We start from the raw sequence: 19,075 nt of genomic DNA on the forward strand, positions 1-19,075 counted from the left end.
TCTCAGGTTAGTAATACTCTCTCAGTTTAGTAATACTCCCTCAGTTTAGTAATACTCTCTCAGTTTAGTAATACTCTCTCAGTTGAGTAATACTCTTTCAGTTGAGTAATACTCTCTCGGGTTAGTAATACTCTCTCAGGTTAGTAATACTCTCTCAGTTTAGTAATACTCTCTCGGTTTAGTAATACTCTCTCAGTTTAGTAGTACTCTCTCAGTTTAGTAATACTCTCTCAGTTTAGTAATACTCTCTCGGTTTAGTAATACTGTCCCAGTTTAGTAATACTCTTTCAGTTTAGTAATACTCTCTCAGTTTAGTAATACTCTCTGTTTAGTAATACTCGCAGTTTAGTAATACTCTCTCAGTTTAGTAATACTCTCTCGGTTTAGTAATACTCTCTCAGTTGAGTAATATTCTCTCAGTCTAGTAACACTCTCTAAGTTTAGTAATACTCTCTCAGTTTAGTAATACTCTCTCAGTTGAGTAATATACTCTCAGTTGAGTAATATTCTCTCAGTTTAGTAATACTCTCCCAGTTGAGTAATACTCTTTCAGTTGAGTAATACTCTCTCAGTCTAGTAATACTCCCTCAGCTTTCTCAGTCTAGTAATACTCTCTCAGTCTAGTAATACTCTCCCAGCTCTCTCAGTTTAGTAATTCTCTCTCAGTTTAGTAATACTCTCTCAATTTAGTAATACTCTCTCAATTTAGTAATACTCTCTCAGTTGAGTAATACTCTCTCGGTCTAGTAATACTCCCTCAGCTTTCTCAGTCTAGTAATACTCTCTCAGTTTAGTAATACTCTCTCAGTTGAGTAGTACTCTCTCAGTTTAGTAATACTATCTCAGTTTAGTAATAATCTCTCAGTTTAGTAATATTCTCTCAGTTTAGTAAAACTCTCTTAGTTTAGTAATACTCCCTCAGCTTTCTCAGTCTAGTAATACTCTCTCAGTCCTAGTAATACTCTCTCAGCTCTCTCAGTTTAGTAATACTCTCTCAGTTTAGTAATACTCTCTCAGTTGAGTAATACTCTCCCAGTCTAGTAATTCTCCCTCAGCTTTCTCAGTCTAGTAATACTCTCCCAGTTTAGTAATACTCTCTCAGTTGAGAAATACTCTCTCAGTATAGTAACACTCTCTAAGTTTAGTAATACTCTCTCAGTTGAACAATACTCTCTCAGTCTAGTAATCCTCCCTCAGTTTAGTAATACTCTCTCCGTTTAGTAATACTCTCCCAGTTTAGTAATACTCTCTCAGTTTAGTAATACTCTCTCAGTTTGGTAATACTCTCTCAGTCTAGTAATACTCTCTCGGTCTAGTAATACTCACTAGAGTTAGTAATACTCTCTCGGGTTTAGTAATACTCTCTCGGTTTAGTAATACTCTCTCGGTTTAGTAATACTCTCCCAGTTTAGTAATACTCTCTCAGTTTAGTAATACTCTCTCAGTTTGGTAATACTCTCTCAGTCTAGTAATACTCTCTCGGTCTAGTAATACTCACTAGAGTTAGTAATACTCTCTCGGGTTTAGTAATACTCTCTCGGTTTAGTAATACTCTCTCGGTTTAGTAATACTCCCTCGGTTTAGTAATACTCTCTCAGTTTAGTAATACTCTCTCAGTCTAGTAATACTCTCTCGAGTTAGTAATACTCTCTCAGTTTACTACTACTCTCTCAGTTTAGTAATATTCTCTCAGTTTAGTAATACTCTCTCAGCTCTCTCAGTTTAGTAATACTCTCTCAGTTTAGTAATATTCTCTCAGTTTAGTAATATTCTCTCAGTTTAGTAATACTCTCTCAGCTCTCTCAGTTTAGTAATACTCTCTCAGTTTAGTAATATTCTCTCAGTTTAGTAATATTCTCTCTGTTTAGTAATGTTCTCTTTGTTTAGTAATACTCTCTCAGTTTAGTAATACTCTCTCAGTTTAGTAATATTCTCTCAGTTTAGTAATACTCTCTCAGCTCTCTCAGTTTAGTAATACTCTCTCAGTTGAGTAATACTCTCTCAGTTTAGTAATATTCTCTCAGTTTAGTAATACTCTCTCAGTTTAGTAATACTCTCTCAGTTGAGTAATACTCTCTCAGTCTAGTAATTCTCTCTCAGTCTAGAAATTCTCCCTCAGCTTTCTCAGTCTAGTAATACTCTCCCAGTTTAGTAATACTCTCTCAGTTGAGTAGTACTCTCTCAGTTTAGTAATACTCTCTGTTTAGTAATACTCTCTCAGTTTAGTAATACTCTCTCAGTCTAGTAACACTCTCTAAGTTTAGTAATACTCTCTCAGTTTAGTAATACTCTCTCAGTTGAGTAATACTCTCTCAGTTGAGTAATATTCTCTCAGTTTAGTAATACTCTCCCAGTTGAGTAATACTCTTTCAGTTGAGTAATACTCTCTCAGTCTAGCAATACTCCCTCAGCTTTCTCAGTCTAGTAATACTCTCTCAGTCTAGTAATACTCTCCCAGCTCTCTCAGTTTAGTAATTCTCTCTCAGTTTAGTAATACTCTCTCAATTTAGTAATACTCTCTCAGTTGAGTAATACTCTATCGGTCTAGTAATACTCCCTCGGCTTTCTCAGTCTAGTAATACTCTCTCAGTTTAGTAATACTCTCTCAGTTGAGTAGTACTCTCTCAGTTTAGTAAAACTCTCTCAGTTGAGTAATACTCTCTCAGTTTAGTAATACTCTCTCGGGTTAGTAATACTCTCTCAGTTTAGTAATATTCTCTGTTTAGTAATACTCTCAGTTTAGTCATTCTCTCAGTTTAGTAATACTCTCTCAGTTTAGTAATACTCTCTCAGTTTAGTAATACTCTCCCAGTTGAGTAATACTCTCTCAGTTTAGTAATATTCTCTCAGTTTAGTAATACTCTCTCAGTTGAGTAATACTCTCTCAGTTGAGTAATACTCTCTCAGTCTAGTAATTCTCTCTCAGTCTAGAAATTCTCCCTCAGCTTTCTCAGTCTAGTAATACTCTCCCAGTTTAGTAATACTCTCTCAGTTGAGTAGTACTCTCTCAGTTTAGTAATACTCTCTGTTTAGTAATACTCTCTCAGTTTAGTAATACTCTCTCAGTCTAGTAACACTCTCTAAGTTTAGTAATACTCTCTCAGTTTAGTAATACTCTCCCAGTTGAGTAATACTCTTTCAGTTGAGTAATATTCTCTCAGTTTAGTAATACTCTCCCAGTTGAGTAATACTCTTTCAGTTGAGTAATACTCTCTCAGTCTAGCAATACTCCCTCAGCTTTCTCAGTCTAGTAATACTCTCTCAGTCTAGTAATACTCTCCCAGCTCTCTCAGTTTAGTAATTCTCTCTCAGTTTAGTAATACTCTATCAATTTAGTAATACTCTCTCAGTTGAGTAATACTCTCTCGGTCTAGTAATACTCCCTCAGCTTTCTCAGTCTAGTAATACTCTCTCAGTAGAGTAGTACTCTCTCAGTTTAGTAAAACTCTCTCAGTTGAGTAATACTCTCTCAGTTTAGTAATACTATCTCGGGTTAGTAATACTCTCTCAGTTTAGTAATATTCTCTGTTTAGTAATACTCTCAGTTTAGTCATTCTCTCAGTTTAGTAATACTCTCTCAGTTTAGTAATACTCACTCAGTTTAGTAATACTCTCTCAGTTGAGTAATACTCTCCCAGTCTAGTAATTCTCCCTCAGCTTTCTCAGTCTAGTAACACTCTCTAAGTTTAGTAATACTCTCTCAGTTTAGTAATACTCTCTCCGTTTAGTAATACTCTTTCAGTTGAGCAATACTCTCTCAGTCTAGTAATCCTCCCTCAGTTTAGTAATACTCTCTCAGCTCTCTCAGTTTAGTAATATTCTCTCAGTTTAGTAATATTCTCTCTGTTTAGTAATGTTCTCTCTGTTTAGTAATACTCTCTCAGTTTAGTAATACTCTCTCTGTTTAGTAATACTCTCTCAGTTTAGTAATACTCTCTCAGTTTAGTAATACTCTCTCAGCTCTCTCAGTTTAGTAATACTCTCTCAGTTGAGTAATACTCTCTCAGTTTAGTAATATTCTCTCAGTTTAGTAATACTCTCTCAGTTTAGTAATACTCTCTCAGTTGAGTAATACTCTCTCAGTCTAGTAATTCTCTCTCAGTCTAGAAATTCTCCCTCAGCTTTCTCAGTCTAGTAATACTCTCTTAGTTTAGTAATACTCTCTCAGTTGAGTAGTACTCTCTCAGTTTAGTAATACTCTCTGTTTAGTAATACTCTCAGTTTAGTCATTCTCTCAGTTTAGTAATACTGTCTCAGTTTAGTAATACTGTCTCAGTTTAGTAAAATTCTCTCAGTTTAGTAATACTCACCCAGTTTAGTAATACTCTCTCGGTTTAGTAATACTCTCTCGGTTTAGTAATACTCTTAGCTCTCTCTGTTTAGTAATAGTCTCTCAGTTTAGTAAAACTCTCTCAGTTTAGTAATAGTCTCTCAGTTTAGTAATACTCTCAGTTTAGTAATACTCTCAGTTCAGTAATACTCTCTCAGTTTAGTAATACTCTCTCAGTTTAGTAAAACCCTCTCAGTTTAGTAATACTCTCTCAGTTTAGTAATACTCTCTCGGTTTAGTAATACTCTCAGCTCTCTCCGTTTAGTAATACTCTCTCAGTTTAGTAATACTCTCAGCTCTCTCTGTTTAGTAATACTCTCTCAGGTTAGTAATACTCTCTCAGTTTAGTAATACTCCCTCAGTTTAGTAATACTCTCTCAGTTTAGTAATACTCTCTCAGTTGAGTAATACTCTTTCAGTTGAGTAATACTCTCTCAGTTTAGTAATACTCTCTCAGTTTAGTAATACTCTCTCAGTTTAGTAATACTCTCTCAGTTTAGTAATACTCTCTCAGTTTAGTAGTACTCTCTCAGTTTAGTAATACTCTCTCAGTTTAGTAATACTCTCTCGGTTTAGTAATACTGTCCCAGTTTAGTAATACTCTTTCAGTTTAGTAATACTCTCTCAGTTTAGTAATACTCTCTGTTTAGTAATACTCGCAGTTTAGTAATACTCTCTCAGTTTAGTAATACTCTCTCGGTTTAGTAATACTCTCTCAGTTGAGTAATATTCTCTCAGTCTAGTAACACTCTCTAAGTTTAGTAATACTCTCTCAGTTTAGTAATACTCTCTCAGTTGAGTAATATACTCTCAGTTGAGTAATATTCTCCCAGTTTAGTAATACTCTCCCAGTTGAGTAATACTCTTTCAGTTGAGTAATACTCTCTCAGTCTAGTAATACTCCCTCAGCTTTCTCAGTCTAGTAATACTCTCTCAGTCTAGTAATACTCTCCCAGCTCTCTCAGTTTAGTAATTCTCTCTCAGTTTAGTAATACTCTCTCAATTTAGTAATACTCTCTCAGTTTAGTAATACTCTCTCAATTTAGTAATACTCTCTCAGTTGAGTAATACTCTCTCGGTCTAGTAATACTCCCTCAGCTTTCTCAGTCTAGTAATACTCTCTCAGTTTAGTAATACTCTCTCAGTTGAGTAGTACTCTCTCAGTTTAGTAATACTATCTCAGTTTAGTAATAATCTCTCAGTTTAGTAATATTCTCTCAGTTTAGTAAAACTCTCTTAGTTTAGTAATACTCCCTCAGCTTTCTCAGTCTAGTAATACTCTCTCAGTCCTAGTAATACTCTCTCAGCTCTCTCAGTTTAGTAATACTCTCTCAGTTTAGTAATACTCTCTCAGTTGAGTAATACTCTCCCAGTCTAGTAATTCTCCCTCAGCTTTCTCAGTCTAGTAATACTCTCCCAGTTTAGCAATACTCTCTCAGTTGAGAAATACTCTCTCAGTATAGTAACACTCTCTAAGTTTAGTAATACTCTCTCAGTTGAACAATACTCTCTCAGTCTAGTAATCCTCCCTCAGTTTAGTAATACTCTCTCCGTTTAGTAATACTCTCCCAGTTTAGTAATACTCTCTCAGTTTAGTAATACTCTCTCAGTTTGGTAATACTCTCTCAGTCTAGTAATACTCTCTCGGTCTAGTAATACTCACTAGAGTTAGTAATACTCTCTCGGGTTTAGTAATACTCTCTCGGTTTAGTAATACTCTCTCGGTTTAGTAATACTCTCCCAGTTTAGTAATACTCTCTCAGTTTAGTAATACTCTCTCAGTTTGGTAATACTCTCTCAGTCTAGTAATACTCTCTCGGTCTAGTAATACTCACTAGAGTTAGTAATACTCTCTCGGGTTTAGTAATACTCTCTCGGTTTAGTAATACTCTCTCGGTTTAGTAATACTCCCTCGGTTTAGTAATACTCTCTCAGTTTAGTAATACTCTCTCAGTCTAGTAATACTCTCTCGAGTTAGTAATACTCTCTCAGTTTACTACTACTCTCTCAGTTTAGTAATATTCTCTCAGTTTAGTAATACTCTCTCAGCTCTCTCAGTTTAGTAATACTCTCTCAGTTTAGTAATATTCTCTCAGTTTAGTAATATTCTCTCAGTTTAGTAATACTCTCTCAGCTCTCTCAGTTTAGTAATACTCTCTCAGTTTAGTAATATTCTCTCAGTTTAGTAATATTCTCTCTGTTTAGTAATGTTCTCTTTGTTTAGTAATACTCTCTCAGTTTAGTAATACTCTCTCTGTTTAGTAATACTCTCTCAGTTTAGTAATACTCTCTCAATTTAGTAATAATCTCTCAGTTTAGTAATATTCTCTCAGTTTAGTAATACTCTCTCAGCTCTCTCAGTTTAGTAATACTCTCTCAGTTGAGTAATACTCTCTCAGTTTAGTAATATTCTCTCAGTTTAGTAATACTCTCTCAGTTTAGTAATACTCTCTCTGTTTAGTAATACTCTCTCAGTTTAGTAATACTCTCTCAATTTAGTAATAATCTCTCAGTTTAGTAATATTCTCTCAGTTTAGTAATACTCTCTCAGCTCTCTCAGTTTAGTAATACTCTCTCAGTTGAGTAATACTCTCTCAGTTTAGTAATATTCTCTCAGTTTAGTAATACTCTCTCAGTTTAGTAATACTCTCTCAGTTGAGTAATACTCTCTCAGTCTAGTAATTCTCTCTCAGTCTAGAAATTCTCCCTCAGCTTTCTCAGTCTAGTAATACTCTCCCAGTTTAGTAATACTCTCTCAGTTGAGTAGTACTCTCTCAGTTTAGTAATACTCTCTGTTTAGTAATACTCTCTCAGTTTAGTAATACTCTCTCAGTCTAGTAACACTCTCTAAGTTTAGTAATACTCTCTCAGTTTAGTAATACTCTCTCAGTTGAGTAATACTCTCTCAGTTGAGTAATATTCTCTCAGTTTAGTAATACTCTCCCAGTTGAGTAATACTCTTTCAGTTGAGTAATACTCTCTCAGTCTAGCAATACTCCCTCAGCTTTCTCAGTCTAGTAATACTCTCTCAGTCTAGTAATACTCTCCCAGCTCTCTCAGTTTAGTAATTCTCTCTCAGTTTAGTAATACTCTCTCAATTTAGTAATACTCTCTCAGTTGAGTAATACTCTATCGGTCTAGTAATACTCCCTCGGCTTTCTCAGTCTAGTAATACTCTCTCAGTTTAGTAATACTCTCTCAGTTGAGTAGTACTCTCTCAGTTTAGTAAAACTCTCTCAGTTGAGTAATACTCTCTCAGTTTAGTAATACTCTCTCGGGTTAGTAATACTCTCTCAGTTTAGTAATATTCTCTGTTTAGTAATACTCTCAGTTTAGTCATTCTCTCAGTTTAGTAATACTCTCTCAGTTTAGTAATACTCTCTCAGTTTAGTAATACTCTCCCAGTTGAGTAATACTCTCTCAGTTTAGTAATATTCTCTCAGTTTAGTAATACTCTCTCAGTTGAGTAATACTCTCTCAGTTGAGTAATACTCTCTCAGTCTAGTAATTCTCTCTCAGTCTAGAAATTCTCCCTCAGCTTTCTCAGTCTAGTAATACTCTCTCAGTTTAGTAATACTCTCTCAGTTTAGTAGTACTCTCTCAGTTTAGTAATACTCTCTCAGTTTAGTAATACTCTCTCAGTTTAGTAATACTCTCTCAGTTTAGTAATACTCTCTAAGTTTAGTAATACTCTCTCAGTTTAGTAATACTCTCTCAGTTGAGTAATACTCTCTCAGTTGAGTAATATTCTCTCAGTTTAGTAATACTCTCCCAGTTGAGTAATACTCTTTCAGTTGAGTAATACTCTCTCAGTCTAGCAATACTCCCTCAGCTTTCTCAGTCTAGTAATACTCTCTCAGTCTAGTAATACTCTCCCAGCTCTCTCAGTTTAGTAATTCTCTCTCAGTTTAGTAATACTCTATCAATTTAGTAATACTCTCTCAGTTGAGTAATACTCTCTCGGTCTAGTAATACTCCCTCAGCTTTCTCAGTCTAGTAATACTCTCTCAGTAGAGTAGTACTCTCTCAGTTTAGTAAAACTCTCTCAGTTGAGTAATACTCTCTCAGTTTAGTAATACTCTCTCGGGTTAGTAATACTCTCTCAGTTTAGTAATATTCTCTGTTTAGTAATACTCTCAGTTTAGTCATTCTCTCAGTTTAGTAATACTCTCTCAGTTTAGTAATACTCACTCAGTTTAGTAATACTCTCCCAGTTGAGTAATACTCTCTCAGTTTAGTAATACTCTCTCAGTTTAGTAATATTCTCTCAGTTTAGTAATACTCACCCAGTTTAGTAATACTCTCTCAGTTTAGTAATATTCTCTCAGTTTAGTAATATTCTCTCAGTTTAGTAATATTCTCTCAGTTTAGTAATACTCTCTCAGTTTTGTAATACTCCCTCAGTTCAGTAATACTCTCTCAGTTGAGTAATACTCTCTTAGTTTAGTAATACTCTCTCGGTTTAGTAATACTCTCTCGGTTTAGTAATACTCTTAGCTCTCTCTCAGTTTAGTAATAGTCTCTCAGTTTAGTAAAACTCTCTCAGTTTAGTAATAGTCTCTCAGTTTAGTAATACTCTCAGTTTAGTAATACTCTCAGTTCAGTAATACTCTCTCAGTTTAGTAATACTCTCTCAGTTTAGTAAAACCCTCTCAGTTTAGTAATACTCTCTCAGTTTAGTAATACTCTCTCGGTTTAGTAATACGCTCAGCTCTCTCCGTTTAGTAATACTCTCTCAGTTTAGTAATACTCTCAGCTCTCTCTGTTTAGTAATACTCTCTCAGGTTAGTAATACTCTCTCAGTTTAGTAATACTCCCTCAGTTTAGTAATACTCTCTCAGTTTAGTAATACTCTCTCAGTTGAGTAATACTCTTTCAGTTGAGTAATACTCTCTCGGGTTAGTAATACTCTCTCAGGTTAGTAATACTCTCTCAGTTTAGTAATACTCTCTCGGTTTAGTAATACTCTCTCAGTTTAGTAGTACTCTCTCAGTTTAGTAATACTCTCTCAGTTTAGTAATACTCTCTCGGTTTAGTAATACTGTCCCAGTTTAGTAATACTCTTTCAGTTTAGTAATACTCTCTCAGTTTAGTAATACTCTCTGTTTAGTAATACTCGCAGTTTAGTAATACTCTCTCAGTTTAGTAAAACTCTCTCGGTTTAGTAATACTCTCTCAGTTTAGTAATATTCTCTCAGTTTAGTAATACTCTCTCGGGTTAGTAATACTCTCTCAGTTTAGTAATACTCTCTCAGTTTAGTAATACTCTCTCATTTTACTACTAATCTCTCAGTTTAGTAATACTCTCTCGGGTTAGTAATACTCTCTCAGTTTACTACTACTCTCTCAGTTTAGTAATATTCTCTCAGCTTAGTACTATTCTCTCAGCTCTCTCAGTTTAGTAATACTCTCTCAGTTTAGTAATATTCTCTCAGTTTAGTAATATTCTCTCAGTTTAGTAATGTTCTCTCAGTTTAGTAATACTCTCTCGGGTTAGTAATACTCTCTCAGTTTAGTAATAATCTCTCAGTTTAGTAATATTCTCTCAGTTTAGTAAAACTCTCTCAGTTTAGTAATACTCCCTCAGCTTTCTCAGTCTAGTAATACTCTCTCAGTCCTAGTAATACTCTCTCAGCTCTCTCAGTTTAGTAATACTCTCTCAGTTTAGTAATACTCTCTCAGTTTAGTAATACTCTCTCAGTTTAGTAATTCTCCCTCAGCTTTCTCAGTCTCGTAATACTCTCTCAGTTTAGTAATACTCTCTCAGTTGAGTAATACTCTCTCAGTCTAGTAACACTCTCTAAGTTTAGTAATACTCTCTCAGTTTAGTAATACTCTCTCAGTTTAGTAATACTCTCTCAGTTTAGTAATACTCTCTCAGTCTAGTAATACTCTCTCGGGTTAGTAATACTCTCTCAGTTTAGTAATACTCTCCCAGTTTACTAATACTCTCTCAGTTTAGTAATACTCTCTCAGTTTGGTAATACTCTCTCAGTCTAGTAATACTCTCTCGGTCTAGTAATACTCACTCGAGTTAGTAATACTCTCTCGGATTTAGTAATACCCTCTCGAGTTAGTAATACTCTCTCAGTTTACTACTACTCTCTCAGTTTAGTAATATTCTCTCAGTTTAGTAATACTCTCTCAGCTCTCTCAGTTTAGTAATATTCTCTCAGTTTAGTAATATTCTCTCTGTTTAGTAATGTTCTCTCTGTTTAGTAATACTCTCTCAGTTTAGTAATACTCTCTCTGTTTAGTAATACTCTCTCAGTTGAGTAATATTCTCTCAGTTTAGTAATACTCTCCCAGTTGAGTAATACTCTTTCAGATGAGTAATACTCTCTGTCTAGTAATACTCCCTCAGCTTTCTCAGTCTAGTAATACTCTCTCAGTCTAGTAATACTCTCCCAGCTCTCTCAGTTTAGTAATTCTCTCTCAGTTTAGTAATACTCTCTCAATTTAGTAATACTCTCTCAGTTGAGTAATACTCTCTCGGTCTAGTAATACTCCCTCAGCTTTCTCAGTCTAGTAATACTCTCTCAGTTTAGTAATAATCTCTCAGTTGAGTAGTACTCTCTCAGTTTAGTAAAACTCTCTCAGTTGAGTAATACTCTCTCAGTTTAGTAATACTCTCTCGGGTTAGTAATACTCTCTCAGTTTAGTAATACTCTCTGTTTAGTAATACTCTCAGTTTAGTCATTCTCTCAGTTTAGTAATACTGTCTCAGTTTAGTAATACTGTCTCAGTTTAGTAATATTCTCTCAGTTTAGTAATACTCTCCCAGTTGAGTAATACTCTCTCAGTTTAGTAATACTCTCTCAGTTTAGTAATATTCTCTCAGTTTAGTAATACTCACCCAGTTTAGTAATACTCTCTCAGTTTAGTAATATTCTCTCAGTTTAGTAATACTCTCTCAGTTTAGTAATACTCTCTCAGTTTAGTAATACTCTCTCAGTTTTGTAATACTCCCTCAGTTCAGTAATACTCTCTCAGTTGAGTAATACTCTCTCAGTTTAGTAATACTCTCTCGGTTTAGTAATACTCTCTCGGTTTAGTAATACTCTTAGCTCTCTCTGTTTAGTAATAGTCTCTCAGTTTAGTAAAACTCTCTCAGTTTAGTAATAGTCTCTCAGTTTAGTAATACTCTCTGTTTAGTAATACTCTCTCAGTTTAGTAATACTCTCTCAGTTTAGTAATAATCTCTCAGTTTTGTAATACTCTCTCGGTTTAGTAATACTCTCTCGGTTTAGTAATACTCTTAGCTCTCTCTGTTTAGTAATAGTCTCTCAGTTTAGTAATACTCTCTCGGTTTAGTAATACTCTCTCGGTTTAGTAATACTCTTAGCTCTCTCTGTTTAGTAATAGTCTCTCAGTTTAGTAAAACTCTCTCAGTTTAGTAATAGTCTCTCAGTTTAGTAATACTCTCTGTTTAGTAATACTCTCAGTTTAGTCATTCTCTCAGTTTAGTAATACTCTCTCAGTTTAGTAATATTCTCTCAGTTTAGTAATATTCTCTCAGTTTAGTAATGTTCTCTCAGTTTAGTAATACTCTCTCGGGTTAGTAATACTCTCTCAGTTTAGTAATAATCTCTCAGTTTAGTAATATTCTCTCAGTTTAGTAAAACTCTCTCAGTTTAGTAATACTCCCTCAGCTTTCTCAGTCTAGTAATACACTCTCAGTCCTAGTAATACTCTCTCAGCTCTCTCAGTTTAGTAATACTCTCTCAGTTTAGTAATACTCTCTCAGTTGAGTAATACTCTCCCAGTCTAGTAATTCTCCCTCAGCTTTCTCAGTCTAGTAACACTCTCTAAGTTTAGTAATACTCTCTCAGTTTAGTAATACTCTCTCCGTTTAGTAATACTCTCTCAGTTGAGCAATACTCTCTCAGTCTAGTAATCCTCCCTCAGTTTAGTAATACTCTCTCAGCTCTCTCAGTTTAGTAATATTCTCTCAGTTTAGTAATATTCTCTCTGTTTAGTAATGTTCTCTCTGTTTAGTAATACTCTCTCAGTTTAGTAATACTCTCTCTGTTTAGTAATACTCTCTCAGTTTAGTAATACTCTCTCAGTTTAGTAATACTCTCTCAGCTCTCTCAGTTTAGTAATACTCTCTCAGTTGAGTAATACTCTCTCAGTTTAGTAATATTCTCTCAGTTTAGTAATACTCTCTCAGTTTAGTAATACTCTCTCAGTTGAGTAATACTCTCTCAGTCTAGTAATTCTCTCTCAGTCTAGAAATTCTCCCTCAGCTTTCTCAGTCTAGTAATACTCTCTCAGTTTAGTAATACTCTCTCAGTTGAGTAGTACTCTCTCAGTTTAGTAATACTCTCTGTTTAGTAATACTCTCAGTTTAGTCATTCTCTCAGTTTAGTAATACTGTCTCAGTTTAGTAATACTGTCTCAGTTTAGTAATATTCTCTCAGTTTAGTAATACTCTCCCAGTTGAGTAATACTCTCTCAGTTTAGTAATACTCTCTCAGTTTAGTAATATTCTCTCAGTTTAGTAATACTCACCCAGTTTAGTAATACTCTCTCGGTTTAGTAATACTCTCTCGGTTTAGTAATACTCTTAGCTCTCTCTGTTTAGTAATAGTCTCTCAGTTTAGTAAAACTCTCTCAGTTTAGTAATAGTCTCTCAGTTTAGTAATACTCTCAGTTTAGTAATACTCTCAGTTCAGTAATACTCTCTCAGTTTAGTAATACTCTCTCAGTTTAGTAAAACCCTCTCAGTTTAGTAATACTCTCTCAGTTTAGTAATACTCTCTCGGTTTAGTAATACTCTCAGCTCTCTCCGCTTAGTAATACTCTCTCAGGTTAGTAATACTCTCTCAGTTTAGTAATACTCCCTCAGTTTAGTAATACTCTCTCAGTTTAGTAATACTCCCTCAGTTTAGTAATACTCTCTCAGTTTAGTAATACTCTCTCAGTTGAGTAATACTCTTTCAGTTGAGTAATACTCTCTCGGGTTAGTAATACTCTCTCAGGTTAGTAATACTCTCTCAGTTTAGTAATACTCTCTCGGTTTAGTAATACTCTCTCAGTTTAGTAGTACTCTCTCAGTTTAGTAATACTCTCTCAGTTTAGTAATACTCTCTCGGTTTAGTAATACTGTCCCAGTTTAGTAATACTCTTTCAGTTTAGTAATACTCTCTCAGTTTAGTAATACTCTCTGTTTAGTAATACTCGCAGTTTAGTAATACTCTCTCAGTTTAGTAATACTCTCTCGGTTTAGTAATACTCTCTCAGTTTAGTAATATTCTCTCAGTTTAGTAATACTCTCTCGGGTTAGTAATACTCTCTCAGTTTAGTAATACTCCCTCAGTTTAGAAATTCTCCCTCAGCTTTCTCAGTCTAGTAATACTCTCTTAGTTTAGTAATACTCTCTCAGTTGAGTAGTACTCTCTCAGTTTAGTAATACTCTCTGTTTAGTAATACTCTCAGTTTAGTCATTCTCTCAGTTTAGTAATACTGTCTCAGTTTAGTAATATTCTCTCTGTTTAGTAATGTTCTCTCTGTTTAGTAATACTCTCTCAGTTTAGTAATACTCTCTCTGTTTAGTAATACTCTCTCAGTTGAGTAATATTCTCTCAGTTTAGTAATACTCTCCCAGTTGAGTAATACTCTTTCAGTTGAGTAATACTCTCTGTCTAGTAATACTCCCTCAGCTTTCTAAGTCTAGTAATACTCTCTCAGTCTAGTAATACTCTCCCAGCTCTCTCAGTTTAGTAATTCTCTCTCAGTTTAGTAATACTCTCTCAATTTAGTAATACTCTCTCAGTTGAGTAATACTCTCTCGGTCTAGTAATACTCCCTCAGCTTTCTCAGTCTAGTAATACTCTCTCAGTTTAGTAATAATCTCTCAGTTGAGTAGTACTCTCTCAGTTTAGTAAAACTCTCTCAGTTGAGTAATACTCTCTCAGTTTAGTAATACTCTCTCGGGTTAGTAATACTCTCTCAGTTTAGTAATACTCTCTGTTTAGTAATACTCTCATTTTAGTCATTCTCTCAGTTTAGTAATACTGTCTCAGTTTAGTAATACTGTCTCAGTTTAGTAATATTCTCTCAGTTTAGTAATACTCTCCCAGTTGAGTAATACTCTCTCAGTTTAGTAATACTCTCTCAGTTTAGTAATATTCTCTCAGTTTAGTAATACTCACCCAGTTTAGTAATACTCTCTCAGTTTAGTAATATTCTCTCAGTTTAGTAATATTCTCTCAGTTTAGTAATATTCTCTCAGTTTAGTAATACTCTCTCAGTTTAGTAATACTCTCTCAGTTTAGTAATACTCTCTCAGTTTTGTAATACTCCCTCAGTTCAGTAATACTCTCTCAGTTGAGTAATACTCTCTCAGTTTAGTAATACTCTCTCGGTTTAGTAATACTCTCTTGGTTTAGTAATACTCTTAGCTCTCTCTGTTTAGTAATAGTCTCTCAGTTTAGTAAAACTCTCTCAGTTTAGTAATAGTCTCTCAGTTTAGTAATACTCTCTGTTTAGTAATACTCTCAGTTTAGTCATTCTCTCAGTTTAGTAATACTCTCTCAGTTTAGTAATATTCTCTCAGTTTAGTAATATTCTCTCAGTTTAGTAATGTTCTCTCAGTTTAGTAATACTCTCTCGGGTTAGTAATACTCTCTCAGTTTAGTAATAATCTCTCAGTTTAGTAATATTCTCTCAGTTTAGTAAAACTCTCTCAGTTTAGTAATACTCCCTCAGCTTTCTCAGTCTAGTAATACACTCTCAGTCCTAGTAATACTCTCTCAGCTCTCTCAGTTTAGTAATACTCTCTCAGTTTAGTAATACTCTCTCAGTTGAGTAATACTCTCCCAGTCTAGTAATTCTCCCTCAGCTTTCTCAGTCTAGTAACACTCTCTAAGTTTAGTAATACTCTCTCAGTTTAGTAATACTCTCTCCGTTTAGTAATACTCTCTCAGTTGAGCAATACTCTCTCAGTCTAGTAATCCTCCCTCAGTTTAGTAATACTCTCTCAGCTCTCTCAGTTTAGTAATATTCTCTCAGTTTAGTAATATTCTCTCTGTTTAGTAATGTTCTCTCTGTTTAGTAATACTCTCTCAGTTTAGTAATACTCTCTCTGTTTAGTAATACTCTCTCAGTTTAGTAATACTCTCTCAGTTTAGTAATACTCTCTCAGCTCTCTCAGTTTAGTAATACTCTCTCAGTTGAGTAATACTCTCTCAGTTTAGTAATATTCTCTCAGTTTAGTAATACTCTCTCAGTTTAGTAATACTCTCTCAGTTGAGTAATACTCTCTCAGTCTAGTAATTCTCTCTCAGTCTAGAAATTCTCCCTCAGCTTTCTCAGTCTAGTAATACTCTCTTAGTTTAGTAATACTCTCTCAGTTGAGTAGTACTCTCTCAGTTTAGTAATACTCTCTGTTTAGTAATACTCTCAGTTTAGTCATTCTCTCAGTTTAGTAATACTGTCTCAGTTTAGTAATACTGTCTCAGTTTAGTAAAATTCTCTCAGTTTAGTAATACTCACCCAGTTTAGTAATACTCTCTCGGTTTAGTAATACTCTCTCGGTTTAGTAATACTCTTAGCTCTCTCTGTTTAGTAATAGTCTCTCAGTTTAGTAAAACTCTCTCAGTTTAGTAATAGTCTCTCAGTTTAGTAATACTCTCAGTTTAGTAATACTCTCAGTTCAGTAATACTCTCTCAGTTTAGTAATACTCTCTCAGTTTAGTAAAACCCTCTCAGTTTAGTAATACTCTCTCAGTTTAGTAATACTCTCTCGGTTTAGTAATACTCTCAGCTCTCTCCGTTTAGTAATACTCTCTCAGTTTAGTAATACTCTCAGCTCTCTCTGTTTAGTAATACTCTCTCAGGTTAGTAATACTCTCTCAGTTTAGTAATACTCCCTCAGTTTAGTAATACTCTCTCAGTTTAGTAATACTCTCTCAGTTGAGTAATACTCTTTCAGTTGAGTAATACTCTCTCAGTTTAGTAATACTCTCTCAGTTTAGTAATACTCTCTCAGTTTAGTAATACTCTCTCGGTTTAGTAATACTCTCTCAGTTTAGTAGTACTCTCTCAGTTTAGTAATACTCTCTCAGTTTAGTAATACTCTCTCGGTTTAGTAATACTGTCCCAGTTTAGTAATACTCTTTCAGTTTAGTAATACTCTCTCAGTTTAGTAATACTCCCAGTTTAGTAATACTCTCTCAGTTTAGTAATACTCTCTCAGTTTAGTAATACTCTCTCAGTTTAGTAATACTCTCTCAGTTTAGTAATATTCTCTCAGTTTAGTAATACTCTCTCGGGTTAGTCATACTCTCTCAGTTTAGTAATACTCCCTCAGTTTAGTAATACTCTCTCATTTTACTACTAATCTCTCAGTTTAGTAATACTCTCTCGGGTTAGTAATACTCTCTCAGTTTACTACTACTCTCTCAGTTTAGTAATATTCTCTCAGCTTAGTACTATTCTCTCAGCTCTCTCAGTTTAGTAATACTCTCTCAGTTTAGTAATTCTCTCTCAGTTTAGTAATACTCTCTCAATTTAGTAATACTCTCTCAGTTGAGTAATACTCTCTCGGTCTAGTAATACTCCCTCAGCTTTCTCAGTCTAGTAATACTCTCTCAGTTTAGTAATAATCTCTCAGTTGAGTAGTACTCTCTCAGTTTAGTAAAACTCTCTCAGTTTAGTAATACTCTCTCAGTTTAGTAATACTCTCTCTGGTTAGTAATACTCTCTCAGTTTAGTAATACTCTCTCAGTTTAGTAATACTCTCAGTTTAGTCATTCTCTCAGTTTAGTAATACTCTCTCAGTTTAGTAATACTCTCTCAGTTTAGTAATATTCTCTCAGTTTAGTAATACTCTCCCAGTTGAGTAATACTCTCTCAGTTTAGTAATATTCTCTCAGTTTAGTAATACTCACCCAGTTTAGTAATACTCTCTCAGTTTAGTAATATTCTCTCAGTTTAGTAATATTCTCTCAGTTTAGTAATATTCTCTCAGTTTAGTAATACTCTCTCAGTTTAGTAATACTCTCTCAGTTCAGTAATACTCTCTCAGTTGAGTAATACTCTCAGTTTAGTAATACTCTCTCGGTTTAGTAATACTCTCTCGGTTTAGTAATACTCTTAGCTCTCTCTGTTTAGTAATAGTCTCTCAGTTTAGTAAAACTCTCTCAGTTTAGTAATAGTCTCTCAGTTTAGTAATACTCTCAGTTTAGTAATACTCTCAGTTCAGTAATACTCTCTCAGTTTAGTAATACTCTCTCAGTTTAGTAAAACCCTCTCAGTTTAGTAATACTCTCTCAGTTTAGTAATACTCTCTCGGTTTAGTAATACTCTCAGCTCTCTCCGTTTAGTAATACTCTCTCAGTTTAGTAATACTCTCAGCTCTCTCTGTTTAGTAATACTCTCTCAGGTTAGTAATACTCTCTCAGTTTAGTAATACTCCCTCAGTTTAGTAATACTCTCTCAGTTTAGTAATACTCTCTCAGTTGAGTAATACTCTTTCAGTTGAGTAATACTCTCTCGGGTTAGTAATACTCTCTCAGGTTAGTAATACTCTCTCAGTTTAGTAATACTCTCTCGGTTTAGTAATACTCTCTCAGTTTAGTAGTACTCTCTCAGTTTAGTAATACTCTCTCAGTTTAGTAATACTCTCTCGGTTTAGTAATACTGTCCCAGTTTAGTAATACTCTTTCAGTTTAGTAATACTCTCTCAGTTTAGTAATACTCTCTGTTTAGTAATACTCGCAGTTTAGTAATACTCTCTCAGTTTAGTAATACTCTCTCGGTTTAGTAATACTCTCTCAGTTTAGTAATATTTTCTCAGTTTAGTAATACTCTCTCGGGTTAGTAATACTCTCTCAGTTTAGTAATACTCCCTCAGTTTAGTAATACTCTCTCATTTTACTACTACTCTCTCAGTTTAGTAATACTCTCTCGGTTTAGTAATACTCTCTCAGTTTAGTAATACTCTCTCAGTTTAGTAATATTCTCTCAGCTTAGTACTATTCTCTCAGCTCTCTCAGTTTAGTAATACTCTCTCAGTTTAGTAATTCTCTCTCAGTTTAGTAATACTCTCTCAATTTAGTAATACTCTCTCAGTTGAGTAATACTCTCTCGGTCTAGTAATACTCCCTCAGCTTTCTCAGTCTAGTAATACTCTCTCAGTTTAGTAATAATCTCTCAGTTGAGTAGTACTCTCTCAGTTTAGTAAAACTCTCTCAGTTGAGTAATACTCTCTCAGTTTAGTAATACTCTCTCTGGTTAGTAATACTCTCTCAGTTTAGTAATACTCTCTGTTTAGTAATACTCTCAGTTTAGTCATTCTCTCAGTTTAGTAATACTCTCTCAGTTTAGTAATACTCTCTCAGTTTAGTAATACTCTCTCAGTTTAGTAATACTCTCCCAGTTTAGTAATACTCTCTCAGTTTAGTAATACTCTCTCAGTTTAGTAATACTCTCTCAGTTTAGTAATACTCTCTCAGTTTAGTAATATTCTCTCAGTTTAGTAATATTCTCTCAGTTTAGTAATATTCTCTCAGTTTAGTAATACTCTCTCAGTTTAGTAATACTCTCTCAGTTCAGTAATACTCTCTCAGTTGAGTAATACTCTCAGTTTAGTAATACTCTCTCGGTTTAGTAATACTCTCTCGGTTTAGTAATACTCTTAGCTCTCTCTGTTTAGTAATAGTCTCTCAGTTTAGTAAAACTCTCTCAGTTTAGTAATAGTCTCTCAGTTTAGTAATACTCTCTGTTTAGTAATACTCT

This window comes from Salvelinus alpinus, chromosome 8 (genome assembly GCF_045679555.1).
Source record: "Salvelinus alpinus chromosome 8, SLU_Salpinus.1, whole genome shotgun sequence".
NCBI classification, from domain to species: Eukaryota; Metazoa; Chordata; class Actinopteri; order Salmoniformes; family Salmonidae; genus Salvelinus; species Salvelinus alpinus.